This window comes from Dendrobates tinctorius, unplaced genomic scaffold, assembly GCF_039654945.1.
Source record: "Dendrobates tinctorius isolate UK_male_01 unplaced genomic scaffold, ASM3965494v1 ptg000237l, whole genome shotgun sequence".
Classification (NCBI taxonomy): Eukaryota; Metazoa; Chordata; class Amphibia; order Anura; family Dendrobatidae; genus Dendrobates; species Dendrobates tinctorius.
In genome coordinates this window covers 7435266-7449107 of record NW_027361904.1, presented here as the reverse complement: position 1 = coordinate 7449107, position 13842 = coordinate 7435266, and the positions used below count along the sequence as shown (strand labels likewise).

The 13842-nt window shown below is 49.9% G+C and overlaps 1 protein-coding gene across 3 annotated transcripts in view; it reads right to left on the bottom strand.

The window, feature by feature from the left end:
• Nucleotides 1-13842, bottom strand: part of CNTFR (ciliary neurotrophic factor receptor) — a 483759-nt gene that overhangs the window by 266712 nt on the left and 203205 nt on the right. For all 3 annotated transcript variants that reach the window (XM_073556707.1, XM_073556705.1, XM_073556706.1), the window contains one exon: nucleotides 9472-9537. The gene's annotated coding sequence lies outside the window, so the exon portion shown is untranslated. The remainder of the gene's footprint in view (nucleotides 1-9471; nucleotides 9538-13842) is intronic.

Genomic DNA, 13842 nt, shown 5'->3' with positions numbered 1-13842 from the left:
ATGTACAAGTCATGAAGATCCACTGCCGGCAGCTGCCTGTGTAATCCCTGACGACGTCCCTGGTGTGCTGGATGGAGACAATTCCGGAGACGCTGCAGCCATGGTTGCAGGTTTAGGCCACGCTGACAGCGCACAGTAATGCGAACAACATGCAACCTGTGGTTGTGGTGTTGGAAAATGGCTATTGGGACACTTGGAGAAATGGCCGCACCACTGAGCCACCAAACCAATGTAACGAGCTGAACGGAGGATTAGACGGGTCCGGCCACCGTACACCACACTAGAGTCCCGGGAGTCGGAGCTGTGTGACGATCCCTCGTGAAGGCCTCCTTCCTGACCTCACCCACCGCTCTCAGGCTGTCATGGTGCAGAGCAAGACGGCCATGGAGGCTGGATTGGAGGCCCGTCCTCTTCAGGGATGGGTCCGGCTTTTGTCTTGACACAATGATGGCCGGAGATTGGTCTGGAGACCACGTGGATGACACCATAAAAGGCCGTCTTGAGGGACGGAGACAGAGTCCTACTCCCGGGATGATGGGGGTATAATGTCCGGCAGATGACCCGTGCTGAGAACGGAGTCTCCATCTTTCCTCATCTGCAGACGTCTCCGTCCGGTGATTTCCGCCATTCTTGGTGCTGAGGTGGAATAAGCGGCTGATCGGATCCTGTGCGCCCTCAGGTCATGGAGTGAGTGGCGGTGGGTAACGCGAGGCATATGGCCAGCCGCTGCCTTCTTTTGATGGGGCCCCTCCATCCAGGAGCGGGGGGTCCGTCAGGTGGTGGGTGCTGAGATCAGAGCGCGTCGGGGGGGAGGAGAGCGCTTAGTCACGGCGCCCGGGGTCACGATTCTTACTGGAAACACGCGGGAGTCAGAACGTGATAATGAAACACAAGCCTGCGCTGCCGTCCACATGCAGAGCATCAGCTCCTGCGCTGACCGGCAGCACGGCCGCCATCCTCTTAAAGGGATGGTCCAGACAGGAGAGAATAAAGCTCAGTCACTGTCTGATGAGACGTTCGTAACTATCGGACACTGTGTGTCTTACTATCAGCCAGTCCTGTGCACACTGCTGAGGGTTTGTTACACTGTATCAGCGCAGATCATTTCCTGCCAGGAATGATGGGAGTAGTGATACACTGTGCGCTAGGAGATTAGATTGTGAGCTCTGGGGTCAGGGATGATGGGAGTAGTGATACACTGTGTGATAGGAGATTAGATTGTGAGCTCTGGGGTCAGGGATGATGGGAGTAGTGATACACTGTGTGATAGGAGATTAGATTGTGAGCTCCGGGGTCAGGGATGATGGGAGTAGTGATACGCTGTGTGATAGGAGATTAGATTGTGAGCTCCGGGGTCAGGGATGATGGGAGTAGTGATACACCGTGTGATAGGAGATTAGATTGTGAGCTCCGGGGTCAGGGATGATGGGAGTAGTGATACGCTGTGTGATAGGAGATTAGATTGTGAGCTCTGGGGTCAGGGATGATGGGAGTAGTGATACACTGTGTGATAGGAGATTAGATTGTGAGCTCCGGGGTCAGGGATGATGGGAGTAGTGATACACTGTGTGATAGGAGATTAGATTGTGAGCTCCGGGGTCAGGGATGATGGGAGTAGTGATACACTGTGTGATAGGAGATTAGATTGTGAGCTCCGGGGTCAGGGATGATGGGAGTAGTGATACACTGTGTGATAGGAGATTAGATTGTGAGCTCCGGGGTCAGGGATGATGGGAGTAGTGATACACTGTGTGATAGGAGATTAGATTGTGAGCTCCGGGGTCAGGGACGATGGGAGTAGTGATACGCTGTGTGATAGATTAGATTGTGAGCTCCGGGGTCAGGGATGATGGGAGTAGTGATACGCTGTGTGATAGGAGATTAGATTGTGAGCTCCGGGGTCAGGGATGATGGGAGTAGTGATACACTGTGTGATAGGAGATTAGATTGTGAGCTCCGGGGTCAGGGATGATGGGAGTAGTGATACGCTGTGTGATAGGAGATTAGATTGTGAGCTCTGGGGTCAGGGATGATGGGAGTAGTGATACACTGTGTGATAGGAGATTAGATTGTGAGCTCTGGGGTCAGGGATGATGGGAGTAGTGATACACTGTGTGATAGATTAGATTGTGAGCTCTGGGGTCAGGGATGATGGGAGTAGTGATACACTGTGTGATAGGAGATTAGATTGTGAGCTCTGGGGTCAGGGATGATGGGAGTAGTGATACACTGTGTGATAGGAGATTAGATTGTGAGCTCCGGGGTCAGGGATGATGGGAGTAGTGATACGCTGTGTGATAGGAGATTAGATTGTGAGCTCCGGGGTCAGGGATGATGGGAGTAGTGATACACTGTGTGATAGGAGATTAGATTGTGAGCTCTGGGGTCAGGGATGATGGGAGTAGTGATACGCTGTGTGATAGGAGATTAGATTGTGAGCTCTGGGGTCAGGGATGATGGGAGTAGTGATACACTGTGTGATAGATTAGATTGTGAGCTCTGGAGTCAGGGATGATGGGAGTAGTGATACGCTGTGTGATAGGAGATTAGATTGTGAGCTCTGGGGTCAGGGATGATGGGAGTAGTGATACACTGTGTGATAGATTAGATTGTGAGCTCTGGGGTCAGGGATGATGGGAGTAGTGATACACTGTGATAGGAGATTAGATTGTGAGCTCCGGGGTCAGAGATGATGGGAGTAGTGATACACTGTGTGGTAGGAGATTAGATTGTGACCTCCGGGGTCAGGGATGATGGGAGTAGTGATACACTGTGTGATAGGAGAATAGATTGTGAGCTCTGGGGTCAGGGATGATGGGAGTAGTGATACATTGTGTGGTAGGAGATTAGATTGTGAGCTCCGGGGTCAGGGATGATGGGAGTAGTGATACATTGTGTGGTAGGAGATTAGATTGTGACCTCCGGGGTCAGGGATGATGGGAGTAGTGATACACTGTGTGATAGGAGAATAGATTGTGAGCTCTGGGGTCAGGGATGATGGGAGTAGTGATACATTGTGTGGTAGGAGATTAGATTGTGAGCTCCGGGGTCAGGGATGATGGGAGTAGTGATACACTGTGTGATAGGAGATTAGATTGTGATCTCCGGGGTCAGGGATGATGGGAGTAGTGATACACTGTGTGGTAGGAGATTAGATTGTGAGCTCTGGGGTCAGAGATGATGGGAGTAGTGATACACTGTGTGGTAGGAGATTAGATTGTGAGCTCTGGGGTCAGGGATGATGGGAGTAGTGATACACTGTGTGATAGGAGATTAGATTGTGAGCTCTGGGGTCAGGGATGATGGGAGTAGTGATACATTGTGTGATAGGAGATTAGATTGTGAGCTCCGGGGTCAGGGATGATGGGAGTAGTGATACACTGTGTGATAGGAGATTAGATTGTGAGCTCTGGGGTCAGGGATGATGGGAGTAGTGATACACTGTGTGATAGGAGATTAGATTGTGAGCTCTGGGGTCAGGGATGATGGGAGTAGTGATACATTGTGTGATAGGAGATTAGATTGTGAGCTCCGGGGTCAGGGATGATGGGAGTAGGGATACACTGTGTGAAAGGAGATTAGATTGTGAGCTCTGGGGTCAGGGATGATGGGAGTAGGGATACACTGTGTGATAGGAGATTAGATTGTGAGCTCCGGGGTCAGGGATGATGGGAATAGTGATACACTGTGTGATAGGAGATTAGATTGTGAGCTCCGGGGTCAGGGATGATGGGAGTAGTGATACACTGTGTGATAGGAGATTAGATTGTGAGCTCTGGGGTCAGGGATGATGGGAGTAGTGATACACTGTGTGAAAGGAGATTAGATTGTGAGCTCTGGGGTCAGGGATGATGGGAGTAGGGATACACTGTGTGATAGGAGATTAGATTGTGAGCTCTGGGGTCAGGGATGATGGGAGTAGTGATACATTGTGTGATAGGAGATTAGATTGTGAGCTCCGGGGTCAGGGATGATGGGAGTAGGGATACACTGTGTGAAAGGAGATTAGATTGTGAGCTCTGGGGTCAGGGATGATGGGAGTAGTGATACACTGTGTGATAGGAGATTAGATTGTGAGCTCCGGGGTCAGGGATGATGGGAATAGTGATACACTGTGTGATAGGAGATTAGATTGTGAGCTCCGGGGTCAGGGATGATGGGAGTAGTGATACACTGTGTGATAGGAGATTAGATTGTGAGCTCTGGGGTCAGGGATGATGGGAGTAGTGATACACTGTGTGAAAGGAGATTAGATTGTGAGCTCTGGGGTCAGGGATGATGGGAGTAGGGATACACTGTGTGATAGGAGATTAGATTGTGAGCTCTGGGGTCAGGGATGATGGGAGTAGTGATACACTGTGTGAAAGGAGATTAGATTGTGAGCTCTGGGGTCAGGGATGATGGGAGTAGTGATACACTGTGTGATAGGAGATTAGATTGTGAACTCCGGGGTCAGGGATGATGGGAGTAGTGATACACCGTGTGATAGGAGATTAGATTGTGAGCTCTGGGGTCAGGGATGATGGGAGTAGTGATACACCGTGTGATAGATTAGATTGTGAGCTCTGGGGTCAGGGATGATGGGAGTAGTGATACACCGTGTGATAGATTAGATTGTGAGCTCTGGGGTCAGGGATGATGGGAGTAGTGATACACCGTGTGATAGATTAGATTGTGAGCTCTGGGGTCAGGGATGATGGGAGTAGTGATACTCTGTGTGATAGGAGATTAGAGTGTGAGCTCCGGGGTCAGGGATGATGAGAGTAGTGATACACTGTGTGATAGGAGATTAGATTGTGAGCTCCGGGGTCAGGGATGATGGGAGTAGTGATACACCGTGTGATAGATTAGATTGTGAGCTCTGGGGTCAGGGATGATGGGAGTAGGGATACACTGTGTGATAGGAGATTAGATTGTGAGCTCTGGGGTCAGGGATGATGGGAGTAGCGATACACTGTGTGATAGGAGATTAGATTGTGAGCTCCGGGGTCAGGGATGATGGGAGTAGTGATACACTGTGTGATAGATTAGATTGTGAGCTCTGGGGTCAGGGATGATGGGAGTAGGGATACACTGTGTGATAGGAGATTAGATTGTGAGCTCTGGGGTCAGGGATGATGGGAGTAGCGATACACTGTGTGATAGGAGATTAGATTGTGAGCTCCGGGGTCAGGGATGATGGGAGTAGTGATACACTGTGTGATAGGAGATTAGATTGTGAGCTCCGGGGTCAGGGATGATGGGAGTAGTGATACACTGTGTGATAGGAGATTAGATTGTGAGCTCTGGGGTCAGGGATGATGGGAGTAGTGATACACTGTGTGATAGATTAGATTGTGAGCTCTGGGGTCGGGGATGATGCGAGTAGTGATACACTGTGTGATAGGAGATTAGATTGTGAGCTCCGGGGTCAGGGATGATGGGAGTAGTGATACACTGTGTGATAGGAGATTAGATTGTGAGCTCCGGGGTCAGGGATGATGGGAGTAGTGATACACTGTGTGATAGGAGATTAGATTGTGAGCTCCGGGGTCAGGGATGATGGGAGTAGTGATACACCGTGTGATAGATTAGATTGTGAGCTCTGGGGTCAGGGATGATGGGAGTAGGGATACACTGTGTGATAGGAGATTAGATTGTGAGCTCCGGGGTCAGGGATGATGGGAGTAGTGATACACCGTGTGATAGATTAGATTGTGAGCTCTGGGGTCAGGGATGATGGGAGTAGGGATACACTGTGTGATAGGAGATTAGATTGTGAGCTCTGGGGTCAGGGATGATGGGAGTAGCGATACACTGTGTGATAGGAGATTAGATTGTGAGCTCCGGGGTCAGGGATGATGGGAGTAGTGATACACTGTGTGATAGGAGATTAGATTGTGAGCTCCGGGGTCAGGGATGATGGGAGTAGTGATACACTGTGTGATAGGAGATTAGATTGTGAGCTCTGGGGTCAGGGATGATGGGAGTAGTGATACACCGTGTGATAGGAGATTAGATTGTGAGCTCTGGAGTCAGGGATGATGGGAGTAGTGATACACCGTGTGATAGGAGATTAGATTGTGAGCTCTGGGGTCAGGGATGATGGGAGTAGTGATACACCGTGTGATAGATTAGATTGTGAGCTCTGGGGTCAGGGATGATGGGAGTAGTGATACACTGTGTGATAGATTAGATTGTGAGCTCCGGGGTCGGGGATGATGGGAGTAGTGATACACTGTGTGATAGGAGATTAGATTGTGAGCTCTGGGGTCAGGGATGATGGGAGTAGTGATACACTGTGTGATAGGAGATTAGATTGTGAGCTCTGGAGTCAGGGATGATGGGAGTAGTGATACACTGTGTGATAGGAGATTAGATTGTGAGCTCTGGGGTCAGGGATGATGGGAGTAGTGATACACTGTGTGATAGATTAGATTGTGAGCTCTGGGGTCAGGGATGATGGGAGTAGTGATACACTGTGTGATAGGAGATTAGATTGTGAGCTCTGGGGTCAGGGATGATGGGAGTAGTGATACACTGTGTGATAGGAGATTAGATTGTGAGCTCTGGAGTCAGGGATGATGGGAGTAGTGATACACTGTGTGATAGGAGATTAGATTGTGAGCTCTGGGGTCAGGGATGATGGGAGTAGTGATACACCGTGTGATAGATTAGATTGTGAGCTCTGGGGTCAGGGATGATGGGAGTAGTGATACACTGTGTGATAGGAGATTAGATTGTGAGCTCTGGGGTCAGGGATGATGGGAGTAGTGATACACTGTGTGATAGGAGATTAGATTGTGAGCTCTGGGGTCAGGGATGATGGGAGTAGTGATACACTGTGTGATAGGAGATTAGATTGTGAGCTCTGGGGTCGGGGATGATGGGAGTAGTGATACACTGTGTGATAGGAGATTAGATTGTGAGCTCCGGGGTCAGGGATGATGGGAGTAGTGATACACTGTGTGATAGGAGATTAGATTGTGAGCTCTGGGGTCAGGGATGATGAGACTAGTGATACACTGTGTGATAGGAGATTAGATTGTGAGCTCCGGGGTCAGGGATGATGGGAGTAGTGATACACTGTGTGATAGGAGATTAGATTGTGAGCTCTGGGGTCAGGGATGATGGGAGTAGTGATACACTGTGTGATAGGAGATTAGATTGTGAGCTCCGGGGTCAGGGATGATGGGAGTAGTGATACACTGTGTGATAGGAGATTAGATTGTGAGCTCCGGGGTCAGGGATGATGGGAGTAGTGATACACTGTGTGATAGGAGATTAGATTGTGAGCTCTGGGGTCAGGGATGATGGGAGTAGTGATACACTGTGTGATAGGAGATTAGATTGTGAGCTCCGGGGTCGGGGATGATGGGAGTAGTGATACACTGTGTGATAGGAGATTAGATTGTGAGCTCTGGGGTCAGGGATGATGGGAGTAGTGATACACTGTGTGATAGGAGATTAGATTGTGAGCTCCGGGGTCAGGGATGATGGGAGTAGTGATACACTGTGTGATAGGAGATTAGATTGTGAGCTCCGGGGTCAGGGATGATGGGAGTAGTGATACACTGTGTGATAGGAGATTAGATTGTGAGCTCTGGGGTCAGGGATGATGGGAGTAGTGATACACTGTATGATAGGAGATTAGATTGTGAGCTCCGGGGTCAGGGATGATGGGAGTAGTGATACACTGTGTGATAGGAGATTAGATTGTGAGCCCCGGGGTCAGGGATGATGGGAGTAGTGATACACTGTGTGATAGGAGATTAGATTGTGAGCTCCGGGGTCAGGGATGATGGGAGTAGTGATACACCGTGTGATAGGAGATTAGATTGTGAGCTCCGGGGTCAGGGATGATGGGAGTAGTGATACACTGTGTGATAGGAGATTAGATTGTGAGCTCCGGGGTCAGGGATGATGGGAGTAGTGATACACTGTGTGATAGGAGATTAGATTGTGAGCTCTGGGGTCAGGGATGATGGGAGTAGTGATACACTGTGTGATAGATTAGATTGTGAGCTCTGGGGTCAGGGATGATGAGACTAGTGATACACTGTGTGATAGGAGATTAGATTGTGAGCTCCGGGGTCAGGGATGGTGGGAGTAGTGATACACTGTGTGATAGGAGAATAGATTGTGAGCTCTGGGGTCAGGGATGATGGGAGTAGTGATACACTGTGTGATAGGAGATTAGATTGTGAGCTCCGGGGTCAGGGACGATGGGAGTAGTGATACACTGTGTGATAGGAGATTAGATTGTGAGCTCTGGGGTCAGGGACGATGGGAGTAGTGATACACTGTGTGATAGGAGATTAGATTGTGAGCTCTGGGGTCAGGGATGATGGGAGTAGTGATACACTGTGTGATAGGAGATTAGATTGTGAGCTCCGGGGTCAGGGATGATGGGAGTAGTGATACACTGTGTGATAGGAGATTAGATTGTGAGCTCTGGGGTCAGGGATGATGGCAGTAGTGATACACTGTGTGATAGGAGATTAGATTGTGAGCTCTGGGGTCAGGGATGATGGGAGTAGTGATACACTGTGTGATAGGAGATTAGATTGTGAGCTCCGGGGTCAGGGATGATGGGAGTAGTGATACACTGTGTGATAGGAGATTAGATTGTGAGCTCTGGGGTCAGGGACGATGGGAGTAGTGATACACTGTGTGATAGGAGATTAGATTGTGAGCTCCGGGGTCAGGGATGATGGCAGTAGTGATACACTGTGTGATAGGAGATTAGATTGTGAGCTCTGGGGTCAGGGATGATGGGAGTAGTGATACACTGTGTGATAGGAGATTAGATTGTGATCTCCGGGGTCAGGGATGATGGGAGTAGGGATACACTGTGTGATAGGAGATTAGATTGTGAGCTCTGGGGTCAGGGACGATGGGAGTAGTGATACACTGTGTGATAGGAGATTAGATTGTGAGCTCCGGGGTCAGGGATGATGGCAGTAGTGATACACTGTGTGATAGGAGATTAGATTGTGAGCTCTGGGGTCAGGGATGATGGGAGTAGTGATACACTGTGTGATAGGAGATTAGATTGTGAGCTCCGGGGTCAGGGACGATGGGAGTAGTGATACACTGTGTGATAGGAGATTAGATTGTGAGCTCTGGGGTCAGGGACGATGGGAGTAGTGATACACTGTGTGATAGGAGATTAGATTGTGAGCTCTGGGGTCAGGGATGATGGGAGTAGTGATACACTGTGTGATAGGAGATTAGATTGTGAGCTCCGGGGTCAGGGATGATGGGAGTAGTGATACACTGTGTGATAGGAGATTAGATTGTGAGCTCTGGGGTCAGGGATGATGGCAGTAGTGATACACTGTGTGATAGGAGATTAGATTGTGAGCTCCGGGGTCAGGGATGATGGGAGTAGTGATACACTGTGTGACAGGAGATTAGATTGTGAGCTCCGGGGTCAGGGATGCAGGGGACACTACACTCTGATCCTCCTGCGGCCTCCGCACTGCTTACCTTGTGCCGCCTGTCAGCTCATGAACTGAGCGCTGCTCCTGGGGAGACGTCTGCAGCTGCCGATATCTGCACAAAAAGGAAGGAGAGCAAGTTTACACTTGAGGTCAATAGTGGCGACCAGTAACCAACGCAGGACTGACATAGGACTGACATGGCACTGACATAGGACTGCTGAATGACACTGGACTACCACCGGACACAGTGATGACGGGTGACGCAGCTCCGGACTCTTCTCCCGGTCGCTCTGACACATTCTGTGACTTTTAAAAAATCTAAATTGATGAATAAGAAGAAAACATCTGGAAACTCTAAGGCTGTGTGCACACGCTGCGGATTTTGGCCGCTGCGGACCCGCAGCAGTTTTTGCTGCGGTGTACAGTACCATGATTCCCTATGGGAATCAAAAACCGCAGTGCAGACGGTGCGGAATTTTCCGCGCGGATTATCTGCGGTTTTCAATCCGCAGAAAGAATTGACATGTCAATTCTTTCTGCGGATTCTCCTGCGGTTTGCCATCTCCTCCATTGAGGAGATGAAAAACCGCAGGGCAAAACCGCAGAGCAATCCGCAGGTAAAACCGCAGGTCTTTTGACCTGCGGTTTCACCTGCGGATTTTACAAAATCCGCACGGATGAATCCGCACATAATCCGCAGCGTGTGCACACAGCCTAAATCCGCCGCACTGCGGGGAGGAGAAGAGGAGAGAAGAGGACGGAAAAGACAGGAGAAGACACCAAGAGTGTCAGCAAAGGCAGGACGGGACCGAGCCGATAAGACTCGTGCCGAGATTTGTCTCTTCTCACTTGGTCCTGTCTCTTCCCTCTCTCACTGCCCTGTCTCTTCCCCCTCTCTCTGCCCTGTCTCTTCCCTCTCTCACTGCCCTGTCTCTTCCCCCTCTCTCTGTCCTGTCTCTTCCCTCTCTCTCTGCCCTGTCTCTTCCCTCTCTCTCTCTGCCCTGTCTTTTCTCTCTCTGCCCTGTCCTTTCCCTCTCTCTCTGTCCTGTCTCTTCCCTCTCTCTCTGTCCTGTCTCTTCCCTCTCTCTCTGTCCTGTCTCTGTTATCTCTTCTCTCTCTCTGCCCTGTCTCTTCCCTCTCTCTCCTGTCTCTGTTATCTCTTCTCTCTCTCTGCCCTGTCTATTCCCTCTCTCTGTCCTGTCTCTTCCTTTTCTCTCTGTCCTGTCTCTTCCCTCTCTCTCTGCCCTGTCTCTTCCCTCTCTCTCTGCCCTGTCTCTTCCCTCTCTCTCTGTCCTGTCACTTTTCTCTCTGTTCTGTCACTTTTCTCTCTGTTCTGTCTCTTCCTTCTGTGATAAAACACTCTGGGATCGCCTTTGCTGGGGTCAAAGGTCACGTGCGTTTAGCATGAAACTCAGGCGCACAGCCGGGGTCCAGGTATAACTGACACTGGGTCAGGTTTATTAAAGATGAAAGTAATGCATAAAGGAAAAAAAACATAAAACAAATTGTGATGGTGTGATATGTTATGTGGATGTCATTCTTTGTATATTCCTATTTTTAACAATTCCAGTTATTTTCATAGTGTTTTTCTTATTACATTGTAAGTCTACAGCCTCACTGTATCTGTCTCTTGATGACCCCCCCTGTAGTGCATTAATCCCTAAGGCCCTTTGCTCTCCTCTGGGAGGCCTGGAAACCGCCCCAACTTGTTTGACTACCCCTGGACAAGGAAGGGGGTGGGGAGAACGGCAGCTGGACAAGTCAGTTCCGGTGTGCACTTCAGAGAGAGAAGGACCCATTTTATCCTCTGGTGCTAGAGTTTTGGAATCTCGTTTCCCTGGACATGTTATCCTGTTACTGGACTACATTCTTATTCTGGACTATCTTATCCTTTGGGTGGTGGACTGAATATGGACCTTTTCGTATTTTTGCCTGAATAAAGGTCTTGGAATTATTCACTCTTCACTTGCTCTGTTGATTGTATGATACCAGAGAAGAACCCCGTGACACAAATCCTTGCCTGTCCGGCACTAACTAAACAAAGTACAACCTAACTACCAACTGGCGGGCTTCTCCCATCCAGCCAAACCACAGTTGCAGTGGGCACTGCTTCCACTCACGTGTGTCTCTCACACAGACAGGCTCTCTGTGTTCCCAGGCTGAGACACTCACACAACCACCTGGCATCCTTTTATATCCGCCTCCCATTATTTATTAGTAACCAGGTGAGACACTGACCAGACTAGGCCACATAGGAAAGGTATCTGGGCGAGATATACCTGCCCTTATCCACTATTCCCACATGATTTTCACATATCCCCCCCCCCCTCTGCTCAGACCACTCCGGTCGAGCAATGACACCCGCCAAACAGTGCACTCGGGACAGGGCATCTGCATTCCCCATCTGTACCCCTGGGCGGTGCTCCACCGTAAAAGTGTAGGCCTGCAGGGCAAGGAACCACCGGGTCACCCGGCTATTCCGTTCCTTGTTCAAGTGCATCCACTTGAGAGGGGCATGGTCAGTGATCAGCCTGAACTTTCGGCCCACCAGGTAATATTTGAGGGCCTCTAGAGCCCACTTAATGGCTAGGCACTCTTTTTCTATGACTGCATACCTTTGCTCGTGTTTATTCAGCTTCCTGCTGAGATAGAGGACTGGGTGTTCCACTCCGTCCCTCACTTGTGAGAGTACGGCCCCGATACCGGTATCAGAGGCATCCGTTTGTACCACAAACTCGCTGCAGAAGTCCGGAGTCACCAGTACGGGTTGAGAGCAAAGTGCCCATTTTAGGCTATGGAAGGCTTCTTCAGCCGCTAAACTCCATTTAATCCTGACGGAGTCTTTCCCTTTGGTAAGATCCGTCAGGGGGGTAGCGATGGCTGCAAAATTGGGTATGAACCGGCGATAATAGCCGGCGATCCCCAGGAAGGCTTGCACCTGCTTCTTGTTGACAGGTTGCGGCCAGTCCTGAACCGCTTGAATTTTGTCGACCTAGGGTTTAACAACACCCCTCCCAATTACATACCCCAAATACCGGGCTTCTTCTAGCCCGATGTGACATTTCTTGGGGTTCGCGGTTAGACCTGCCTCCCACAGGTCGTCAATCACAGCTTGTACTTTCTGGAGATGAGTCTCCCAGTCCAAGCTGTAAATGACAATGTCATCCAAATAGGCCGAAGCATACCGCCTATGTGGCCTCAAGACTCGATCCAGCAGTCTCTGGAAGGTCGCCGGTGCCCCGTGCAGTCCAAACGGCATATACACATACTGAAATAGACCTTCCGGCGTAGCAAATGCCGTCTTTTCTCTGGCAGCCTCCGCCAGAGGGATCTGCCAATACCCCTTTGTTAGGTCTAGGGTCGTAATATACCGGGCTTTTCCTAACCGATCTATTAACTCGTCGACCCGGGGGAATAGGGTAGGCATCAAATTTTGAGACCGCATTCAGTTTCCTGAAGTCATTACAGAACCGGATTGTGCCGTCCGGTTTAGGAATTAGCACAATTGGGCTGGACCAAGCACTGTGCGATTCCTCAATGACACCTAACTCTAACATTGCCTTCACTTCTCGGGAAACGGCTTCACGGCGCGCTTCCGGAATTCTGTAGGGTTTTACGTGAACTGTGACACCAGGTTCCGTTACGATGTCATGTTTCATTAGCGTGGTCTGCCCTGGTTTTTCTGAGAAAAACTTTTGGTTGTGAAGTAGAAACTGCCTGACCTCAGTCTTTTGCCGCTCCGAGAGAGTCTCTGCAACCCGTACCTCCGGCACGGTATGCGGGCAGACAGGACGGGCCAGCTCCGCTGATAAGGCAGACCGATCTTTCCAGGGTTTTATCAGATTTACATGATAAATCTGTTCAGGTTTCCGTTTACCTGCCTGGTATACTTTGTAGTTTACTTCACCAACTCTTTCCTTAATCTCAAAAGGGCCCTGCCACTTTGCCAGGAACTTACTGTCCACCGTGGGGACCAGGATCAACACCCTATCTCCGGGTGCAAACGTACGGATCTTGACGCCCCTATCATAGATTCTTTTTTGGGCTCCCTGAGCCTGCATCATGTGTTCTTTGACGATAGGCATAACAGCCGCAATACGGTCCTGCATTTGGGATACGTGATCTATCACCGTTTTAAACGGAGTGACCTGACCCTCCCAGGATTCTTTGGCGACGTCTAACAGTCCGTGAGGACGTCGGGCGTACAATAACTCGAAAGGCGAGAATCCCGTGGAAGACTGGGGTACTTCCCTGATGGCAAAAAGCAAATACGGAAGTAAATAGTCCCAGTTCTTCCCATCCTTGTCTATCACCTTTCTCAGCATCTGCTTCAGAGTTTTATTGAACCATTCGACCAACCCGTCTGTTTGAGGGTGATACACGGATGTGCGTAACGGTTCGATTTGTAACAATCGGC